The 6,000-nt window shown below is 43.8% G+C and overlaps 1 protein-coding gene across 2 annotated transcripts in view; it reads left to right on the top strand.

The window, feature by feature from the left end:
* Window positions 1–914: 914 nt before the first annotated feature.
* Window positions 915–6,000, top strand: part of LOC121547289 (thyroid hormone receptor alpha-like) — a 135,946-nt gene continuing 130,860 nt past the window's right edge. For both annotated transcript variants that reach the window (XM_041858468.2, XM_041858467.2), the window contains exon 1: window positions 915–990. The gene's annotated coding sequence lies outside the window, so the exon portion shown is untranslated. The remainder of the gene's footprint in view (window positions 991–6,000) is intronic.

The raw sequence follows: 6,000 nt of genomic DNA, 5'->3' as shown, positions 1-6,000 counted from the left end.
AAAACGACAAGGGGGATAAATACTTTTGCAAGGCACTGTATTCCTCCCTGGCCTACTCCATACCCCCCATTTTAGGGGCTTGTAACGGCATCTTGACCCTTTTCTCCACACACACACATACACACACACACACATGCATGCACACACACACACACACTCATACACTCACATACATAGGCAAACACACACCCTCCTCCGTTGCTTCCCTTCCGATGGGACCGTAATAACATTAACAGCTTCCTCCTCCCGGTGAACCTTGGAACAGTTTCCACTCTGTACCCATTTCTTCTTCTCCTCTCTTTTTTCTCTCCTTCCTCCTCTCAGAGACCCATGTCTTTAATTTTGTAGCCCAATTAAGAGTAAAGCAAACAACGCCGTAAAAGCCAGGGGTCTAAAACAACAAAAGCCAGGGGTCTACAAGAGCTGATTACGTAATCAGATTCAGCCCCACACATGCAAAGAACCCAGATCTGAGATCCCAGGCCCCGCCTAGCTAGCTCACTAGCAAGGCTTATCCGGCCCCCCCACCACCACCAAAAGAGAGGGAGAGTAGTGTTGGTGGGTGGTGCTGTCGCTGATGCTCCAGAAGAGGACTGGCCACCCCTCATAGCCTGGTTCCTCTCTAGGTTTCTTCCTAGGTTTTGCCTTTCTAGGGAGTTTTTCCTAGCCACCGTGCTTCTACACCTGCATTACTAGCTGTTTGGGGTTTTAGGCTGGGTTTCTGTACAGCACTTCGAGATATTAGCTGATGTAAGAAGGGCTATATAAAATAAAATTGATTGATTGATTGATTGATTGATTGTACTGCCTTGCACTGTTTGTTTTCCATATGCTTCTATTCCCCCCCTTCCCACTTTGCTTTACCTCCTCTCCTCCTCGCCCCCCTCTGAACAATCTCCTGTTTATTTCTCACAGGGCGGAAGCCATCGTCCCACAGAACATACTAAAGGCCTGGGCAAATCATTAACCACCACACACAACAGGACACTGGTAAGTTCTGCTGCTTGCTTCTCTCTCCTTATAGCTATATGTGGTATGTCTCTTGAGTAGCGCAGCGGTCTACGGCACTGCATCTCAGTGCTAGAGGCATCACTACAGACCCTGGTTTGATCCCAGGGAGTCCCATAGGGCGGTGCACAATTGGCCCAGCGTTGTTAGGGTTTGGCCGGGGTAGGCCGTCATTGTAAATAAGAATTTGTTCTTAACTGACTTGCCTAGTTAAATAAAGGTTAAATATAAAATACATGTCTGTGGACTGTATGCACATGCACGTGGATGTACACACACACATATATATATATGCACACACATTCTATCTCACTCAGGCAGTGTAACTCATAGCCCCGTCTACAGGGTGATGTATCGACTCCCACTGATCGTATTACCAAATAGGGTTTTTATACTGCCTTCGTCCTACTGTGGAAATATGTACGCGCTCCTTGTCAGATTTCTTTCCTCCATCCTTCTCTCTCTCTCTTTCCAAAATGGTGTTTGCAGTGTGGTGTTAAAGTCAGGGTCCTGATATTAACGGTAACATTTCCCGCCTCCCGCCAGTCCAATGTGTTTCCCTGAGCCGGGGCCTTGTGTGTCTGCTCGGCTCACACACCCTACTCCCACTTACTGGAATATGGGACATTTTGGGGAATAATATGTGAATATGGTGTCCATGGATACATCAGTCCAAATGCCCTGTCTAGGAGGTTAGCCAATAGTGTCTATAAAAAGTCTACACTGCCTTGAACGTTTTTTGTGTCAGTGCCTTAGTGTTTCATGTATTTAAATAAGGATTTCCCCCCACTTATCTACTCCACAGTTTTAAGGAAAAAAAGTATAATTATTGAAAAGAATACATTGAACAAAAATATAAACACAACATGTAAAGTGTGGGTTCCATGTTTCATGAGCTGAAATGAAAGATCCCAGAAATCTTCCATAAGCACAAAAAGCTTATTTCGTATTACATCCCTGCTAATGAGCATTTCTCCATTGCCAAGATAATCCATCCACCTGACAGGTGTAGCATATCAAAAAGCGGATTAAACAGCATGATCATCACACAGGTGCGCCTTGTGCTGGGGACAATAAAAGGCCACTCTAAAATGGACAGTTTTTTCACACAGCACAATGCCACAGATGTCTCAAATTTTGAGGGAGCGTGTAATTGGCATGCTGACTGCAGGAATGTCCACCAGAGCTGTTGCCAGATAATTTAATGTTAATTTCTCTACCATAAGCCGGCCTCCAACGTTGTTTTAGAGAATTTTGCAGTACGTCCAACCGGCCTAACAACCGCAGACCACGTGTAACCATGCCAGCCCAGGACCTCCACATCCGGCTTCTTCACCTGCGGGATCATCTGAGAGAGGAGAGGGGGAGTGCTGAGGAGTATTTCTATCTGTAATAAAGCCCTTTTACGGGGAAAAACTAATTCTGATTGGCTGGGCCTGGCTCTCAAGTGGTGCCCCTGCCCACCCATGGCTGCTCCCCTGCCCAGTCGTGAAATCTATAGATTAGGGCCTAATTCATTAATTTCAATTGACTGATTTCCTTATATGAACTGTAACGCAGTAAAATCTTTGAAATTGTTGCATGTTGCATTTATATTTATGTTCAGGACATTTATATTTTTATTCCTTGGCCATTTCACTGTAGCTTTGTCTGTGTGCTTCAGGTCGTTGTCATGCTGAAATTTGATCTTCCGTTCCAGTTTCAGCTTTCTTGCAGAGGGCAGCAGGTTTTCCTCAAGGACTTTTCTATAAATCGCTCCATTCATATTCCTTTCTATCCTGATAAGTGAAATATAAGTGAAAAATCCCCATAACATGATGCACAGTAGGGATGGTGTTCTTTGGGTGATGTGATGTGTTGAGTTTGCGCCAAACCTAACACTTTGCATTTAACCTAACACTTTGCAACACTATTTGCCACATGGCTACAGAATCTCCCAAGTTTTTTTTTTTTTTCATACTTCAAACGGGATTCAAGGTGGGTTTTCTTGAGTAATGGCTTCCGTCTTGCCATACTACAATACATGCCAGATTTGTTGAATGCTTGGGATATTGTTATCACATGCACACTGACCAGTCTTGGCCATAAAAGCCTGTAGCTCTTTCAAAGTTGCCATTTGACTCTTGGTAGCCTCTCTGATCAGTCTCCTACTTGCTCAGTCATCCAGTTTGGAGGGACGGCCTGATCTAGGCAGGTTCTTGTTGGTGCCATACACCTTCCACTTGTTAATAATCGTCTTGACCATGCTCCAAGGGATATTCAAGGCCTTTGAAATATTTTTATACCCATCCCCTGATCTGTGCCTTTCCTCAGGTCTTTTGAAATCTCGTTGGTGCTCATGGTTGAGTGTTTGTTTTGCAATTCACTACCCAGCAGAGGGAACCTACAGGAACTGCTGAATGTGTCTTGAAATCATGTGAATCACTACAATTTAACACAGGTGGAGGCCAATTAACTTGGTGTGTGATTTTGAAGGTGATTGGTTACACCTGAGCTAATATAGTATCGATATTACAAGGGGGGTGGACACTTATCTTACCAAGCTATTTAATTTGAATATTTCTATAGATAACAACAACCAAAAAACTGAATATTTTTTTCACTTCAAAGTAGTGGGGTAGGATGTGTAGATCAATGGAGAAAAATAACTATTTTAATGCATTTTATTTCCAGGCTATAAGGCAACAAAAGGTGAACATTTTGAAAGTGTGTTTAGACTTTCTATAGGCACTGTATGTATGTTTGTTTTAGCTCTCATTGCAATTTAAGACTTTCAGTTTGTGTCCCAATAGTGTAGGTGGTGGCATTGTGGCAAAAATTAAGGCAGACCAGTTTAGGAGTATAATGCATGTTGGGGTTGGGGTCCATTCAGGGGATGTATTGACATTCAATTTATAAATAGAAGTTGGACATTCCTGTTATATGTGGACTTTTCTCTTCATGAGTTGAATTTTTATTTGCTCTCCTTTAACTTCCTGTCCTCTCCAGCTGGGTGAATGGGAGAGAGAGGGAGAAAGGGATGGAAGTTCTTAATCCCAGTGTAATCCTTGCCTAAATCTGAACGCATTAGGAAACAGCAGAAAAAGATAAAGCCGCCCAAGAGAAACACTGAGCTGAGGGTTGTTGGACAGATGTTGGGAGGGAAATACCTTATAATGACTGCAACGGCATAGTACAGAAAAGCTTTCAGCAAACACTGTTTGAGTCCACATCTAGGAGGGATGGTAAAGGCAGTGGGGAAGGGGGCAGCTGTGGTTGAGACATTGAGTCTGTTTTGCAATGGAAAGCATTAGAAAGGCCATTTTGGCCAGAGATGGCTGTGAGACTAAAGGTGAAGGGTTTGCTTTTCAGTCTGCTTTAAACTGGTGCCTCGTGTGGACCTCTGCACTTACAGTAATACTGTACCTACAGATGGGTTTGGCCATTTGAAGTAAGGTCATAAAATATATATATATATACGTTTTAAAGGCTTTCGTGAACTAACACTCACACTTGACTTTATTCCCCCCTACTAGCACTGACTTTGCTAATAGCTACTTTATTAGGTAAAAATGTACTTACTATGACTGAGATATGTGGTTGTCCCACCTAGCTATCTTAAGATGAATGCACTAACTGTAAATCGCTCTGGATAAGAGTGTCTGCTAAATGACTACAATGTAAATGTAATCTGCCTGTTTGATGGATGTGTCAAGTGGACGCCACTAAAATTACTCTTTTTATATATTGAACTGTGTTCTACAATTTAGGGTGACTGTTACATTAGGCTTAGGGGTAACTATCGGTCTCTTTGAAATGCCTCGATCAGAATTTCTTCAGAAAAGAGGCGTCGTAGTCAAGTGAGATGTATTTTCCATTATCCTGTAGGAGGAGATACTTTGTCATTCGAGAGAGAAAAGGGGGAGCTGGAGGATATTTTAGAAGGTGTGTTTTGCCTGAAGGATGGGGGTAGGAGGACGGAGGGGGGCTATATTGGTGTTACAGACATCATGAGCTCACACTTTAGGGTTAATGGGTTTCGAGGAGTGCGTGGTGTGTGTGTGTATGCGGTTGGGGGGGTTATGTTGAGGCGCAGGCATCAGCCCCGGGAGTCCCATTGCTGGGTTACAGGCTAACATTCTTAACACCTCGTAAATCTCACCTGGTGCAGCAAGGCTGCTGCTGACACAGTCTGCAGTGTTTGCACACACACACCCGTGCGCACACACACACATGTGTCACACACACACACACACACACACACTTACATTCATACACATGCATCGCACCCATGTGTCGTGCACACCCGCTTAGGCCTACACTCGTACACGCACATCGCACAGACCGCACACTCTCCTTGAGTTCTGACGGGAAGTAAACTCTGTCAGCAGCAGGATTTGGTGCAGAATTGAAACGATTGAGATCATTCTTTGATAGATCATCTGATAGGCTTTATTATTCAAACAAAGTCAATCCCAAAATGTGTCCTGGTGCTGGGCGAATAAAATACATCCACAAAATAATGAATTCTATTATAACAGGCAGACAGACAGGCAGGCAGGCAGACATGCTGGCAGACAGACAGACAGGATGTGTCATGTAATCTACACGATGAACTATAACCTATACTGTATATGACCTAGAACTGTCTATGTGGACAGTATTTGGGCGAAGAAAAATACTCCTACTGATTTATGCATCAGGCCTGGTATTAAGGCAAGCAGCTGACATTTTCCGCAGAGATTGGAGAGCATTCCAACCGGGGAAGAAGAATCACCGTAAAGGCCTGGTGTTGAACAAGTGGCATTTTACTGTTGACTTGGCAGCGACAGCCCCGCGTCATCCTGTAGATTCACCCGTTGGACTGTATGTGTGAACGTGCAGACCTATACATGGTCCATGGCAACTGGCACTGAGGCACTGTAGATCAAGGTCGTTAGCTAATAGATACTGTCTGGTCGTTCTGAACTGCTCCACAGTGACCCCATGTTATAAAAAGTGTTCCTGCTTTAT

Source organism: Coregonus clupeaformis, chromosome 31, assembly GCF_020615455.1.
Source record: "Coregonus clupeaformis isolate EN_2021a chromosome 31, ASM2061545v1, whole genome shotgun sequence".
Taxonomy (NCBI): domain Eukaryota; kingdom Metazoa; phylum Chordata; class Actinopteri; order Salmoniformes; family Salmonidae; genus Coregonus; species Coregonus clupeaformis.
The sequence above is the reverse complement of the archived record's forward strand: the minus strand, read 5'-3'. Positions and strand labels throughout refer to the sequence as shown.